The sequence below is a fragment of the Rhinoderma darwinii genome, unplaced genomic scaffold (genome assembly GCF_050947455.1).
Source record: "Rhinoderma darwinii isolate aRhiDar2 unplaced genomic scaffold, aRhiDar2.hap1 Scaffold_720, whole genome shotgun sequence".
Classification (NCBI taxonomy): Eukaryota; Metazoa; Chordata; class Amphibia; order Anura; family Rhinodermatidae; genus Rhinoderma; species Rhinoderma darwinii.
The window spans coordinates 154,210-171,290 of NW_027464281.1; the positions used below are offsets into that span (position 1 = coordinate 154,210).

Below are 17,081 nucleotides of genomic sequence, written 5' to 3' on the forward strand. Positions count from 1 at the left end.
CACCGTACATGGGGCCCTAATCTTTTGCCCTGACATTCGACCAGGCTCAGGAGTGAAAGTGTACCATGTAAAATTGAGGCCTAATTTGTCGATTTACAAAGTATTGGTTCACAACTGCAGAGGCTCAGATGTGGAATAATAAAAAGAAACCCCTGAGAAATGACCCCATTTGGAAACTACACCCCTCAAGGCATTTATTAAGGGGTGTAGTGAGCATTTTCACTCCACAGGTCTTTTCCATAAATGATTGCAATGCGGATGGTGCAAATTAAAAATTAATATTTTTCCCTAGGTATGCCATTTCAGTGACAAATATGTCATGCCCAGCTTATGCCACTGGAGACACACACCCCAAAAATTGTTAAAAGGGTCTCCCGGGTATGAAGATGCCATATATGTGGAAGTAAACTGCTGTTTGGGCACATTGTAGGGTTCAGAGCGGAGGGAGCGCCATTTGGCTTTTTGAGAGCAGATTTTGCTTGGTAGTAGATTTGTTTGATTATTGCTGGTGTTTCCATTTATAATGTGGGGCATATGTAAGCTGTGCAGAGTACATCAGGGACATAGTCACGTGGCATAATAATGGGGTAAAAAAGCAATAAAATGATCCATAGATGTGTGTTACGCTGTGAAGCAATCCTTTCTGCACAGGCCGGTGTCGCACTGATATATGGCGTCCTTTCTTATCCCCCTTTTGGTCCACACTCCGCACCTTTGCAGTTTGGGGAATTTTGCTGGGAAAGTGTTGTCCTGGTATAATACGGGCACCCTCGCTTCCAGCAGATATGTTTGGGCCCTGCCCTTCCTGGTTCCCTAATTTTAGGTCCTTGGTAAATCGCCTCTTGAAACAGAAGAAATGTTCCCCTCGGGCCGGCACAACTGCATATTTTTTCTTTCCTGACTTATTGGAGCCTTAACTAATTTTATTTTTTCATAGACGTAGTGGTATGAGTGCTGTTTTTTTGCTGGACGAGCTGTAGTTATTATTGGTACCATTTTGAGGTACATGTGACTTTTTGATCACCTTTTATCCTATTTTTTGGGAGGCCAGGTAAACAAAAAAATACAATTCTGGCATAGTTTTTTTTAGTTTTTTTTTATACAGCGTTCACCAAGCATTATAAATTACATGTTAACTTTATTCTGCGGGTCTTTACGATTCTGGCGATACCTAATTTCTAGTACTTTTTTATGTTTTACATTTTTTTGCACAATAAAATTACTTTTGTAAAAAGAATGTATTTTTTCTGTCGCCAAGTTGTGAGAACCATAACTTTTTTACTTTTTTGTCGACGGAGCTGTATGAGGGCTTGTATTTTGCGAGACGAGCTATAGTTTTTATAGGTACCATTTTTGGATACGTGCGACTTTTGATCACTTTTTATTCCAATATATGTAGGTCAAAGTGACCAAAAAACAGAAACTCTGGTACGTTTTTTTTTTACGTTGTTCACCGTGTGCAATAAATAATATAATATTTTGATACCTCAGGTCGTTACAGTCCCGGTGATACCAAATACGTATGGTTTATTATTATTTTTCAATTATAAAGGACTTGATAAGTGAAAAAGGGCGATTGTGTTTTATTTTATTACTTGAAACTTTTATTGTTTTCAAACTTTTATTTTTTTCACTTTTTTTTGACACTTTTTTTATACTTTTTTTTACACTTTTTCTCAAGTCCCACTAGGGGACTTGACGGTCCAACTGTCAGCTTTAGTTTTTTTCTAATACATTGCACTACCTACGTAGTGAAATGTATTAGATCTGTCAGTTATTCACTGACAGCAAGCCGATTAGGCTTCGCCTCCCGGCGGGGCCTAATCAGCTTCCGTAATGGCAGAGCAGGAGGTCATTGTGTCTCCTGTTGCCATAGCAGCAGTCGCAAGTCCTGATTGCCTGTCAGGGCTGGCGATCTGCTAGCAACCGCAAAGATGCAGCAATCGCTTTCGATTGCTGCATCAAAGGGGTTAATGGCAGGGATCGGATTCTACCATTTCATGTGAATGTCAGCTGTAATATACAGCTGACCTCCACCGCTGATGACGCTGGATCAGCTCCTGAGTCGGTGCCATCTTGCCGGCGGCTACGGAAGCCGATCAGGCTCCGCCGCTGTACGGATCTTGACCGGCTTCCGTGCTAGGCAGACTGGGAGGCCAGTATTAGGCCTCCGGTTGCTATTGCAGCCACCGGAACCCCGGCAATTTCATTGCTGTGGTTCCAATGAGCTGCAAACAGGTTAAATGTAGCGATCACGTTTGAACGCTGCATTGAAGGGGTTAATGGCGGGGATCGAAGCTAATTTTGGTCCCCGCCATTACAGCCGGATGTCAGCTGTCAGATACAGCTGAGATCCGGCGATGATGGCACCGACTCAGCTTCTGAGCCGGTGCCAATTATTTGGCGTAAGTATATGACATTTTGCGGGAAGCACTGGCTTTCCATGTCGTATACTTACGACAAATGTCAGGAAGGGGTTAAGCTTTCTATGCATTTAAACGTCTTTTCTCCTATCCATATGGGACTGTTAATCAATGGATACAACAACTGGGGTAATACTATCATTTTAATTACGGCTATTCGATCTGCCATAGAAAGGGGTAACCTATTCCATATCTTAATTTTTGGGTGAGAATTTTGTAGCGGGTGTCGATCCACGTAGGGTAGTCTCTTCAATCAACCCATCGGGTTGACCACCAGATCATGGGTGCAGGGGATTTAACAGGTGAGTAATGGCTGTTTTTTTCATTTCAAAACATTCCATGCAACTAGTTTAATTTCTCGGACATTCCTTTTAAGGAAATATTTATCGGGGCACAATGCACCATTTCTGGGCGCTGTATCCAATGTTTATCTGGACAGTCGCCTGGTTATATTTCTGGACTTTGTATGCACTATTTACCTGGATGCTGGGTAATAATTATGTGAGTTAGAAACAGGAGGACCTGCAATCTCATCAACATTGTCCTTTCCTCATAAAATGTTCTTCTTGAGCCATCTGATGGATTACTCTGAAAATATGGCGTAGATGCCAATCAAGGTCCAAAGGTTGACATACTCAATGGCCTCCAGGATCTGAATTTTACCTTTTTCTTTCACTAACCCATTTCTCTAGGAGTCATATATAAAGGTTGGGTCTATGGAGCCCAGATGAGCTACATTAGCAACTTTGAAAGAGCAGCCTCAGAGACATTCAGCTCCAGGATGGTCTGTGCCAGATAAGTAGTGGGTCAGAACGCACTGGACGATGTAGGTGCACGAATAGGGTCCCAACCCAATCGTAGTCAAAATAAGTATTTGGCACACAAAGCTGAAGTTTAAAGAAGAAATCTTGATTTTTTTTCAAGTGGTTGTAGATGCCAGAGGCTTAGTGCGACGCTTCGGTCATTACATGACCTTCATCAGGCACTGTGCCATTCTGGTTGCTGGTACATCCAGTAGTTGGCGCTTCGTTCCGAATGGCGGCTGACCGCTGTAGTTGGCGCACTTGAGATTTCTTAAAACTTTGGCTTTGAGTGCCGAATACTTATTTTGGTCTGTGTCAGATGTTAGGGATGAAGTCTACAACTGGCCAGACCACCTATCTTTCCTTCGCTCTGGAAATATAGGACAGTCCACGAGGCAGCACATCATGTCTGGTCAATTCCCCTACTACTCTGTACACTAACATCTTCAAAAGAGAAGAGGAAGGTGCAGATGTGACGTTCAGGTTAGGTATTTGCAGTATTGAAGTTGTATTGTGCTCCCCTTGGAGCGCTGTGCAAAGGCAAAACTCCTTTATTGGAATGATGTGTAGATGGTTGGTACTCTATTTGGGTGTGCAGGCTTAGTTTGTTGTGTGCTCACTTGGCTAGGTCGGCATTAATGAGTGAAATGTATACAGTACCTTAGGAAAATACAGTGTGAGACAAAGATGATAACAGGAGCGCTCCCTAGAGTAATACCTTGAAAAAAAATGTCAATTAGTCTTCTCACCTTTTAAACCTCTTTGTTGATAAGAACATCGACTGGATGCAGTTGTCTCTCTTTCTGTAGCTTCTTGTTCTTCTGACACGGAGTACAGTATGTCTCAGGCTGGGGGATTTCTTTGCTGGACTTCAATGAATCAGTGACCATGTCCACAATTGATTACACAGGTATAATATAGATTTTATGAAAGTTCTTTGGAATTAAAACAAATTATTTTTATGTATTTGTCTATCCATTTTTATTAGAAATACAATAAATACATTGAGGTATGTTTTTATTGACATGTGTTGCTATCAGCCAGACAGGAAAAAAATATGGATGGCCTTGGGAATCTGTAGAGGCAGCTGTTCTACAGGAAAGGGAGTGCAGAGACCCTACCAAACAGGACGAGGGGAGGAAGTCCATTGCCGGGCATCTGAAGAGACTTGCCATTAAACACCCAAAACCATTGTACTTCACCGCAGCCCTGCGAATCATGGACAAGGCTTCATTTTCAAAGACTTCTGGACAGTTGTCTTTTAATTGGATGGATCTTAAAAACCCCTTCTGGACAGTGGGGGATGGGAAGGAGGAGGTGTGGACGGATGACGTTCCGGCATTCTTAGATGGACATTAGTGGTTCATATCTGCTGCCTCTTTAGCGTAGAGACCTTGATCTGGCACATCCCTTTCCATGGCTGACTTTCTCGACACCAGGGCTTCCTCCTGCTGATGTTGTACGGTACATTCCCTTCAGTTCTGAAACAAGAATAAATAAAATGTCCTAGTGAAGAGTTGCTCTCTTGAAGATATTCCCCGTGACCCACACCAAGACCCTTTATGTGCCAGGTAGGTAGATAGTGCGTTCTATGTTCAACTAAGATACAAAATTCACAAGTAAATCTGCTCAACTAAGATGCGGTTAACACAAAGGTTTCAAAACGGGGACAGATAGGGCGCCAAGCGATGGTAGAATTTTATTTAAATACGCGTTTCTGGCACGACTTGTCCCTTTATCTGATCTTAACCTGACGAAGGGACCAGTCAAGTTTAGTCCCGGACCAGTCCGGTCCAGAAATACAGTCAAAATAAAATGGGTTTTACTTTACTCTCCACGTGTGAAGTATTTGTGTTACCCGCCGCTTACCAATTTTTAAAGGGGAACTCCAAGAAAAATTTGTCATGCAATCAAAGGCGCAGTGCCCACCCAAACTACATCGCAGGATTTTATTAAAAAAATTGGCTGTTATCTATTGGATTACTCCAATATGTAAAGGCCAATATCACTAACAGCTCCTGGCTCAGCCAGCAGAGGTGGGGTCCGGAGCCGAATGGGACCCAGAGCTGCTGAAGGAGCGGGAAGTACATAAAGGGGATTTGTCCGGGGGTCTGAATACATTTTAGGGTTTGGTATTAAAGGGGTTTTCCAGGCTTTATAAAAATTGTAATTCAAACTGAAAATTGCACCATTTAGCAAATACCCGCCTTCTAATTCTCTGCGGCTCCAGTGCCGGCGGTTCACAATCCCCTGCCGGCCTGTTTACATAGGCTGGACCAGTGATGTCCCGTATCGGCACATGATCGAACTAGTCAATCACTGGCCACAGTGGTCACGTGCCATACTTACTTAGATCACTTCTGCAGGCGGTACCCTCCCTCTATACTGTCCTTACTGCAATGTTTTTAAAGTGAGGACAGAATACAGGGAATATCTGGTATACAAAGTGTATTCTCACTAACCCTGCCCCATGACAAGCCATGCCCAATGAACCACGTTCTGTCAAAGGTAGGCCCTGTCAAGTCCTGTCTCAATCCATCTGAAACCGAAGTGTCCCTAGAAAGAAATTCCAAATATTGTCAACTATGCTCTATAGAAGAGGCTGGACGCAGCCCGCAGGGATTAAGGGAAGCCGGCATGACCGTCCTGGTAGGGAAAGGGTTAATTAGGTGAGGGAGAGTTGGAAGGAGCTGGAGGAGGGACGGGGAGGAGTTAAGGGGGACGGGGGGGCCGTTACTGCGCTTCCCGCTGTTTCTCGGCATTGAGCCGGAAGCAGCGGGAGGAGTAACACAAGAACAGTAAGCTCCCCGTTGCCCGTGCTTTTAGGGATGGCAGAAGCCTTAATGTTAGAGCGGCTGCGTGCCGCTGCTGTGCACCACGGTCCCGGATGGCTAGAGGAGACCGTGGCTGCCATAACGAGGATCCCGGACGCCGTTTCGCCACGTAGGGCACGGCGTTCGGGGTCTGTTGCAAAGGACAGGCTCCCCTCCCCCGGCCCCCTCACGAGCATGGCTATGGCGGCGGGGGGGGAGTCGGCAACAACCGCTCCTGCGCTGGGCAGGCAGAGAGCGTTGCCAGGGGTGACGGCGACGCAGGCCGGGTCGACCCGTCCCTCTCGGCGGTCCCGACCTCCAGAGCGCCTCAGTCCGGAGGCAGTCCCGCGGACACGGCGTCGCAGAGGGAGCCCGATCCCGGACGCTGCAGGCCAGGCAGCTGGGAGGACCGCCCCTTCCCAGGCCCTGCGTCCTGGCAGGAATCCCAGGCCGCGACGGGGTCCGGCGGTAAGCAGGGAGTCGCAGGCTGGGCTCCCTGTCACCCCTCCCCCATCAGATGGAAGATTTGGGGGACAAGGTACGGCCGCCCCGCATGGTGATGTTCCGGCCAGGGGGCAGGCTTCGTCAGGATCGTCTAGACGGACGCCTAGATCTGCAGCGACGTCGAGGCAACAGGTCCGGTCGGAAGTCTGGGTCCCGGCGGTCGGGCGGCAGGTTGCCGGCCTATCGGTCAGCGCGTCCTCATCCCCGTTCCGAAGATGTCGTTGGGATGGACAGTCGTCGGCGAGAGAAGAACTGGAGGAAGGTGAACTGGACGTGTATCGTCGAGGTCAGGATGGTCCGGCTGACGGGAACACAGCGCCTGTGCAGCCCGGTGAGTGTATAACTCCATCATTGTCTTATCCAGCGATTTTTATGTCGGGTGTCGGCGGGGGGGCGGCTAGCATTGCATCGGGGGCCGGTAGTGGCGCGGGCGGACGCGACGGAGCGGGTTTGGCAGACTTAGTGGGTTGCTTACGGGAGCTGGTGGGGCGCCTGGACAGGGCCGCGGCGCCGGTAGTAACGGAAGTGTCCCCTGCGGTAGTTTGGGAAGGCCCCAGGGACGTGGGATCCTTACAGGCGCGTCCGGTGGTGGCGGTTAGAGAGGCGGTCGCGGTGTCGGTACAGACCGAGGCGCAGAAGGACGGCGATCGAGTGCGTATGGATGATCGTGCTCGGGGGGAGGTGTACGTTTGTTTTGAGGGTCCGTTGGGGGCGCATTTAAAGCAGGAGGTGCGTGATCGGATCTGGAAAGACGAATATGTTGAAATTTTTTCTCTCTTGCCGCTGGCTAAATTTAATTTGGATAAGAGCAAGCGGGATGAGAGTAAAAAGGACGAGGAGGAACGGCGGCGGTATAGGCTTATCCCGCAGACGTTCGTTAATTGGTCGCAGGCGTTCGCCATATTGGCTAGTGTGATAGGGGAAAAGGCGCCGGAAAATTGTTCGGCGTTGTTTTGTTATTTTGATGCCATTGGGGAGGCTCATAAGGCGTATGGGGGTCAGGCGTGGCTGCGATATGATGAGCAATTCCGTCAGCGGAAGGCGGTTCGGCCGGCGATTCGGTGGGACCAGAAGGATATTGCTCTCTGGTTACGGGTTACGGCTCCGGTTAGGCAGTCCTTTCCCGGGAGCGGCGGCCAAGGAGGCCAGTCTAGTCAGATTGGACAAAGCGGCGGGGGAAAGGCGGGGTTTTGCTGGCAATTTAATGAAGGTCAGTGCAAGTTCGGGGCCACGTGCAAGTTCAAGCACGTGTGTTCCGAGTGTAATGGTGCATCACACGGGGCGGCAAAATGTCTGCGAAAAAAGAGGTCAGGGAACCAGCACGGGGCTGGTCAAGGGGGTGTCGCCGGTGAGGGTGGAAAGGATGGCCCCTTATCTAAATGAGTATCCGGATAGGGCGGCAGCTGAGTTGCTTTATGAAGGGTTTCGTGTTGGTTTTGTTATTCCTCCGCCTCCTTATGAGGTTCCGGTTACGCGGAGGAATTTAAAATCGGCTTACTTGCATGCGGAAGTCGTGTCGGAAAAGTTGTTAAAAGAAGTTTCGTTGGGTCGCATGTCGGGGCCATTTGTTGAGTCGCCGGTAAAAGATTTTGTGCGGCTCAAGGAGGAGCACCGAGCTGATCTTCAGGTTTGGGATGACTTCTTGGGCCAGTACAATGGTCGCTCACTATGGATGGCCCCTGCGCAGGATACGAGTGATTTGAATATTTTTACGGATGCGGCTGGGGCGGGTGGTTTTGGAGCTTACGGGGGAGGTCCGTGGTGCGCGGGTCAATGGCCGGCTAGCTGGGTGTCCAGTGGACTCACGCGGAATCTGGCCCTGCTCGAGCTGTTTCCCATCGTGGTGGCGGCTACCATTTGGGGGGACAGGCTCAGGGATAAGAAGGTCCGTTTTTACTGCGACAACATGGGGGTGGTGCTTGCCATTAATAACATCACGGCGTCCTCTCCTCCGGTAGTTCAATTGTTGCGACATTTAGTGTTGGTGTGTTTGTCATTGAACGCGTGGGTGGTGGCGGTGCATGTCCCGGGTGTACGGAATTGTATCGCTGATGCTCTTTCTCGCTCGCAGTGGGACCGGTTTCGGCAATTGGCACCGGGAGCGGAACGTCTCGGTTTGGCTTGTCCGGAGCATCTTTGGGATCTGGTATCGGTCCCGTAGAGCAGCTGTTACAAAGGTCTTTGGCGCGCGCGACGTGGAGTGCGTATGCTGCTTGTTGGAGGCAGTGGGAGGAGTGGGTAAGAGAGTTGGGTGACGTCAATACGGATAGAGACAGGTTGGTGGCACTTTTGTACTGGTTAGGGGACGCCTGGGAGGCGGGGTTTTCATTAGCGAAGGTGAACCGGTTCATATCTGCAGTGGCGTTTGGATTTAAGTTGCGGGGCTTTCGGGATGTATCGAAGGAATTTCTGGTATCACAGGCTTTGAAGGGGTTGCGCCGAGGTAGGGTGGAGGCGGATAGTAGAAGGCCGGTGTCGTTTGCTTTGCTTAGCTCGTTGGGCGGTTCATTAGCATCGGTATGTCGCTCTTCAGATGAAATGGATTTGTTTCGATTGGCTTTTTCATTAGCGTTCTTTGGAGCATTTAGAATAGGTGAGTTGGTGTCGCCAAGTACTAAACGGGCAGGGGGGCTGAGATCTGGGGAGGTGAGCCTATTTGCAGATCGGCTAGAGGTATGGTTGCGTCGATCTAAAACTGACCAAGTAGGGAAGGGAAAACTGATAGTTTTGTTCGCTCTCCCGGGGTCGGTCATGTGCCCTGTAGAGTGCATGCGGGGTTTTACGCAAAACAGGGGGTCTCCAGATTTGCCTTTGTTACGTCATGTGGACGGGTCGTTTTTGTCCAGGTTTCAGTTTGGAGCTGTATTTAAAAAATGTTTGACGGCGGTTGGTGTTGCGGCAGGCTCATATTCATCTCATTCCTTCAGGATTGGCGCAGCAACGGAAGCGGGGCGCTGGGGGTTGGATGATGAAGGGGTGAGGCGTATTGGTCGTTGGGAGTCTAAAAGGTTTAAGTCCTATGTCCGCCCCCATATGTTATGATTTTGGTTGTGTACGCTTTACAAATGTTATATTGGTGGTGCCTAATTGTTTTTTCCGTTTCAGATTCGCCTCCGTGTTTGGTGTGGTTGATGGGTCATTCGTACGTGCACTGGGGGGCTTTGAGGGCGGACGTCCGCCCGGATGGTCGCCAGTTGCGCATTCCGCGACAGGATGCGGTTGTGCATTGGCTGGGTTTTAGAGGTATGTCATGGAGCAGGGTGTTGGCGGAATTCCAGACATATGCGCGGCTTGATAGGGTTCCGGAGGTTTTAGTGTTGCACGTGGGTGGGAATGACTAAGGAGTCCGCCCTTTTCGTGAGTTGGTGCGGGATATCAAACATGATATGTTGTGTTTGTGGGTATCTTATCCCAAGTTGGTGGTAGTGTGGTCGGACATAGTCCCAAGAAAGCATTGGCGGTTAGCTAGATCGGTGGAGAGAGTCAATAAGGCTCGTATAAAAGTTAACCGGGCGGTGTCCCGTTTTGTGGCAAAGAACGGGGGCATTTGCGTGAGGCATAGGGATTTGGAGTCAGGAGTGGGGAATTTTTGGAGAAGTGACGGAGTTCATCTGACCGAGGTTGGCATTGATCTTTGGAGCTTGGCGATAGCAGAAGGCATAGAAAGGGCGGTGGTGGTGTGGAGGAACTCACAGGCTTAAGGTGGTCAAGGCCTGTTTCGCTGTGGCGGGGGGAGTCCTTGAGGCCAGTCAGTACAAAATGGTGGGGGGGTCGCATCGGGGGTATGCGTCCCCCAAAAAAGGTACATGGTTGAAGACTTCATCGGGTGTTATCCCTTTGAAGTGGTCTTCTGGTAGAAGGTATATCACTTGAAGGCTTCATCGGGTGTTATCCCTTTGAAGTGGACTTCTAGTGGTCGGTATATCACTTGAGGGCTTCATCGGGTGTTATCCCCTTGAAGTGGACTTCTAGTGGTTGGAGCCATCTGCAGAGGTGAACGGTGCTTCCGAGCTGGTTTACGGCTGGAGGTAATTTGTGGTTTGCAGATGGCTAATTCGGTGGGTTCTTAAAAAGGAACATCTGAAGGGGCTTCAAGGACTTCCTCTGCTCGGGTTAATGTTAACGTTAAATTGTTATTTACGATTCTGACCCATGTTGGGTCATGTGAATTATTAGGAGAAATTCTCTGGTGGATTCCTAACTAGTTATCCGAATGTTTCGGATTTAAATTGTTTTTATAAAACTGTGAAATTAATAAACGGCTGCTGTGGCCATTTCACATCCAACCTCGGTGTCATGTGTCTTTACTAAAGTGGGGGTGGGGGGATAGGATGGTCTAAGGTTAACGCACGACTCTACCTAGGCAGGTCATAGGGTATAGTATGAAGAATCAGTGCAGTAGGGTCTATATACTACTATATACACAAAGCTGCCATGTGCTGAACATTGCAAAACACACTTTTCATAAAAGAGCGTTAATTCCAGTCCTGCAGTCACCCTGATGACCTTATACTGTGCCAGTACTTGAGGTAGGTGTGCCCCTTTATATATTACTTGCAGCCAGAATTGACACCGGGATTATCAGCTCATTGACGAATTCTTGAGGTCACATTTGTGTCTTGATGTCACCAGTCTGAACCAATCCTACACCACTTGCTCTTTATAGAATTTTCAGAAAAAAAAATACCCCTAGCAATGAATACTGCATGTAAATAATATTCTCATTACAGTACAACAACAAATAAATGGAAAAAGAGCCATATCCCTATTAGGTCCCGCGGACATCATAGAGGTGGTCCTTGACTTCCAGTCCTGCAGTCACCATGAAGACTTTGTGCTGTCAGTGCAGGCAGAATAAAGCTGACATGGTGACCATGTAATGTTTTATATGTACTACTACTCCCTGTACTGACTGATAGGAGAGAGAATGGACTAAGCTGAAGGATTCCCGACTCTTATCAATTCTTTAAATAGGGAATATGCCCTGAATACTAACCCCAAATTTATATTACATTTATAGTAGGGCAGATTTACTATTCAAATTGAGCCAGAATTATGGCGTACATGTTGTGCGCCATATTTATTAATTGTTTTAGACACATTTTGCGGCGTGCTTGACAAGGGGCGTGGCCTAGAATAAAGGGGCGTGTCTTAAACTAAGCCAACCAAGAGGTGGTATAAGGAAGAGAAAAGTGTCTAACATGTCTAGCAAAATCTATCATACATCGTGCACCACTGTGATAAATTTGGCGCAATTTCTGACTTCCTTGTATCAGTTTACACTGTGTAAAACTCAGATAGTTTTAGGCCCCATGCACACTAACTTATTTTTGCGGCCGCAATTCACCCGCAAATCTGCAGGTGAAATGCGACCCCATTCATTTCAATGGGCCCATGCATACGACCTTGGTTTCCACGGTCCATGCATTGCCCAGGAACCTGGACCGCAAAAACAACGGACATGTCTTATTACGGTCGTGTTTTGCGGTACAGGCTCATAGAAAACAATGCACGCGGTCATATGCAGGGCCCGCGATTTGAGGGTGGCCGCGGGTGACACTCCATGGACGTACGAGCCGTAAGTCACGGTCAATGCACCTCACTATGGTCGTGTGCATGAGGCCTTAGTAAATCTGCCCCATGGTAATACCAGTGACAGCCCGCTCTTTCCCGGTGGGGTACAGTCCTCCGCACATCTTCATCCACGTCTCATCTTGTATGTGCCGGTTACTTTTCTCCTTATACCTGAGAAGTAACAAAAATAACATCAGAAACTAAAAAAACACAATTCCAAGTATTTCTCCCCATTTCTAAAAATAACATTTCCTGCAGGTGAATAATGGAAAATATAAAGATATAAATATATTCAGGCCTATGTGTCTGTCCAGGGGGTCAGTGAGGGTCCTGCCTGTTATATGTGGGGAGGTCGTGCTGCACAATAACGGAGGGGAAAATGTCTGTACATCAATATATATTTGTCTCTAGGAGCCCCTACAAAGTCTCAGTGAGGGCCCTGTCTGTTATACGGGGGGAGCTTGTATACAGCGTTAGTAACACGCATGTCACTCCAGTATAGATATTTTGGGTGCGGGTTCTTCGACCTCACTGTCCATAGTTTAATTAAACACCTTAAGAAAATGGATCATCACTAAGAAGTTTTATTTAAAGGGGTACTCCCATCTTACTATTTCTCTGGGACTCACACCTATGTGGAAAACGGAGGTCTCTCCCTGACCCTGTCCTGCTTTGTTCCCAGATCCCTGTCCCGTCTAATGGCTGCTGATTCCAGGTGGAGAATGACTTGGGAAAGGCCTCGCACGTCCCTCTCTCTATTCTGTTCTATGGAAGTTTCGGAAACAGCTGAGCGCTGTTGAACTATTTGCGTAACTCCCATAGTACAGAACGGAGAGAGCTGCGTGCATGCGCATAGGTGGATATCACATAAACGTCTGAGATGGAGAAAACCCTCTAAAGAGATTATTTCATTAAAGGGGTTGTACATAATTAGAAAAATAGAGCTGATATCTTCCAAAAACAGAGCCACACCTGTCCACAGGTGATGTGCGGTGTGTGGACAGCTTAGCCCTATACATTTCAATACAGAAAAGCTGCAATACCACACAAAGCCTCTGGACAGAGGTGGCGCAGAGCTTCCATTTGGGTCATAGAGAGGGTCTCCAGCGTGATACCCCCCTCTATGATATCTAAATACCCTTATAGGGCATTTCAGGTGTAACCAGAAGTTAATGTGATTCAAAAAAATATTCCATACATGAGATTTCCTTAATGGAGATATTGTAACAATAATTACTGAAAATATGTAATTGACTTTTTCCTCCATTGTAGGAATAGAACCCGAGAAGCGACGTTTTGGACTACGGAACAGTCGATCCTCCGGATGAAATGCTGTGTGGTTGGAGCGCAGTCCCAGGAGCGCTGGTGTTGTTGTGCTGATCCATGTTCTTCTTATCTGGAGCTTGTATACAGAACACGCGATCCTTCTGGTCCGACCTACTAACATATATAAGCACAGCCTAAACACACACGTAATGATATATAATAACATAACATTAACATAACATTACTATGTATCAGCCCTGATACGTCAGTCTCATCATATTTCTGGGGTCCCCGCACACAGGATATACGTTACCTCCTGTGATGATGTCACTTCCCTGTATTTCCTGTATGACATGGCTGCTCTTCCTCTTCCCGTTTCCCTTTCTGATGTATTTCCTCTTCCTGTGTGATAAGACGTGTGCTGTTGCCTCCTGCTGTGTATAACACGAGATGCAACATGTCTTATAAAACATGTAAATAATAATCGCAGAAAGCAAAAAAGATTTTGTTCATTTCCATTCACATCAATGGTTATTTGTTTGCAGCCGTTTTTCTGAGCCGTACTTGTCTGTTTTTAGAATCAACTACAGGGAGATTTGAGATGTGGTTTGAGAATTTCTTTCCTATGTAAACCCCACCGATAAGGACAGCTAAGAAGCCTCAGTTATCAGCGAGCGACCCCATCATTAGACTAAGCAGAGTGCCCCCATACAGTGCCAGCAGAGTATTGTCCCTTAAACAGTGCCAGTATACTGCCCCCTCATAAACAACACTACCAGCAGAGACCACCTCAATAAACCATATTGCCAGCAAAGTGCCTCCAATAATTAGTGCCAGCAGACTGCCCCCAATAACCACTACAAGCAGAGTTCCCCCTCACAAATAGTCCCAGCAGAGTGCCTTCCTTTATGCAGCTACATCATGTAAGATCTTCCCTAGTTTGGAAGTCTCCAGGACAATCTGGGAGAGAAGACAAGTGTGATGTAACCTGGTTGCAGTGTGTAAATGTAGCCTGAAACATCACGTGTAGCCCCTAAGTCTATGTTCACATGTTACATATTTATTGCAGATTTCCATGGTCAAATTGACACATAAAGTATGAATGTGAATAGGGTTCTAGAAAACTGCATAAACTTGCAGCAGTAACAATCTGCAGTAGATTGTAATGCAAAGGATGCACAGCCAAATATGCTGCAAAAGCCACATGTAATATATGGAGAAATATTAGGCCTAGTTCACACAGAGTGTTTTTTTAAGTGGAAAACGCATCGAAAACCGCACCAAAAAACGTCCGAAAACGAATCTTATTGATTTCAATGGGATGCAGAGGCGTTTTTCCCACGAGAAAAAAACACTCACAGGAAAAAGCAGCGTCAAGCCCTTTCTTCAAGCGTTTCCGTCTCTGACCTCCCATTGCCATCAATGGGAGGCAAAGAAAATAGTTTTCGCAGCATTTTTGCCTGCGGTGCTCAATGACCGTGGTCGAAAAATGCGTAAAAAAAGCGGCAGAAGGAATTTTGAGGCAGATTTTTCCACCTGCAAAAAACTTGGTGAGTAAACAGGGACTTCGTGTCCACATGTGACCTACTCTATCCAATCACAGCTGTAATTCCAGCCAAGGCTGCCTAAGATTATGTTCACACCCCCCACTTCTCCTGCGGTTTGGCCGCTGCAGCCCGATGAGGAGGGATTATAACTAGAAATTGTGGATATAAAGAACATGCAGAGGTTTCTGTGTGACAGTCTAAGGGCATGACCAGACGTGGCGGAGTTCTGCATACACTGTCCGCATCAATGCCGCACATAATCTGCGTTGCAGATTCTGTCGCGGCTTTGCCTAAAATGGGCATTAAATTGATGCGGACTGGCCGTTGCGTATTGAGGGGGAAAGGGCTTCCCTTCTCTCTATCAGTGCAGGATAGAGAGAAGGGACAGCCCTTTCCCTAGTAAAAGAAAAAGAAATTCATACTTACCCGGCCGTTGTCTTGGTGACGCGTCCCTCTTTCGACATCCAGCCCGACCTCCCTGTATGACGCGGCAGTTCATGTGACCGCTGCAGCCTGTGATTGGCCTGTGATTGACTGCAGCCGTCACTTGGACTGAAACGTAATCCCGGGAGGCCGGACTGGAGGAAGAAGCAGGGAGTTATGGGTAAGTATGAACTTCTATTTTTTTTACAGGCTGATGTATATTGTGATCGGATGTCACTGTCCAGGGTGCTGAAACAGTTACTGCCAATCGTTTAACTCTTTCAGCACCCTGGACAGTGACTATTTACTGACATCGCCTATTAACGCTCCTGTAATTACGGGTGCACACACGTAATCACCCGTAATTACGGGAGCCCCATTGACTTCCTCAGTCTGGCTGTAGATCTAGAGATACATAGGTTTAGCCAGAATGAAGAACTATCATGTTAGTAAAACCAGTACGCTCCGCAGCACACATAACATCTGCGGACTTCATTGCGGAATTTTCACTCTCCATTGAAGTCAATGGAGAAATTCCGCAATGAGTCCGCAACAAGTCCGCTACACGTCCGCAACAGCCAGTGTATGCTGCGGACACCAAATTCCGCACCACAGCCTATGCTCCGCAGAATTGTCCGCAACGTGTAAACGAACCCAACTAAAAAGCTGTGGAAAGCAATGGAGAAACGTGTACGCTGCGGATTTCCGCTGCGGACTATCCGCAGCGGAATTGCAGAGCAATTCCGCCACGTCTGGTCATGCCCTAAGGCTCTGTTCACATCTGAATTGGGGTCCCGTTCTGACGTTCCCGTCAGAGGTTTCCGTCAGAACAGGACCCTGAGCAGACACAAACTGACACCGACGGAAACCAGGGGTTTCCGTTTCCATCACCATTGATTTCAGTAGTCGACTAAGCTATTGCTTCCGGCAAAACGAAGGGTCCGGAGCACAAAAGAGAAAAACGGAAACCACGGGCACCGGCTCCGTCACCATTGAAATCAATGGTGATGGAAACGGAAACCCCTGGTTTTCGTCGGTGTCTGCTCAGGGTCCCGTTCTAACGGAAACCTCCGACGGAACGTCAGAACGGGACCCCAACGCAGATGTGAACAGAGCCTAATATGGATGAGAAAGGGGAGGTGGGACTACTCATTTATTATGCCCTGATACTGAACTGGTATTACTAGTATTATACCCTGTTCTATGAACTCTACCCGCTGGAGTACCCCAAAGATGCTTGTACCACTGATCGAGGTGCTATGTGTTTTGTAGTAAAATTAAATTGGTATTTGATTATTTTTTTTACAGTTAATATTTATTAAAAATTCTGTTTTAAAGTTTTTTGCCTGGCAGTGATAGTTTGATATTTGTCCAAAACCTATTTATTTCCATATTTCATGGATATTATGAGGTGGGACGACTCACCTAACCAGTATGTACCTGACGGGAGCTGCATGCGTCCATCTCATCAAGTCTCCGATCTCCTGGCAGCTCCACTTTGTACAGATCCTACAATGACAATCTATGCAAAAAGTTTACACCAAAAAAACTGAACATTCTACTGCGGAACCAGGATTGTTGTTGTGTGGCAGGGCTGCACCTCGCCCTTCTGCTGCCGGAGGTAAACAGTGAAATAGCGCCACCACCTGCATCACCATAGAGTGGCCATGTGGGGTAGAGAAAAGATAGCAAAGAAAATATAGAAAACCTTTATGTTTACATGTAGTA

General features: G+C 47.3%; 1 long non-coding RNA gene across 1 annotated transcript; it reads right to left on the reverse strand.

The window, feature by feature from the left end:
• Positions 1–4,199: 4,199 nt before the first annotated feature.
• On the reverse strand, positions 4,200–15,626 carry LOC142729565 (uncharacterized). The gene is made up of 3 exons (XR_012878366.1): positions 13,355–15,626; positions 12,194–12,288; positions 4,200–4,707 (listed from the first exon to the last, which is right to left on the reverse strand). It is a non-coding gene; the product is annotated as an uncharacterized LOC142729565 (long non-coding RNA).
• Between the last annotated feature and the right edge of the window lie 1,455 nt (positions 15,627–17,081).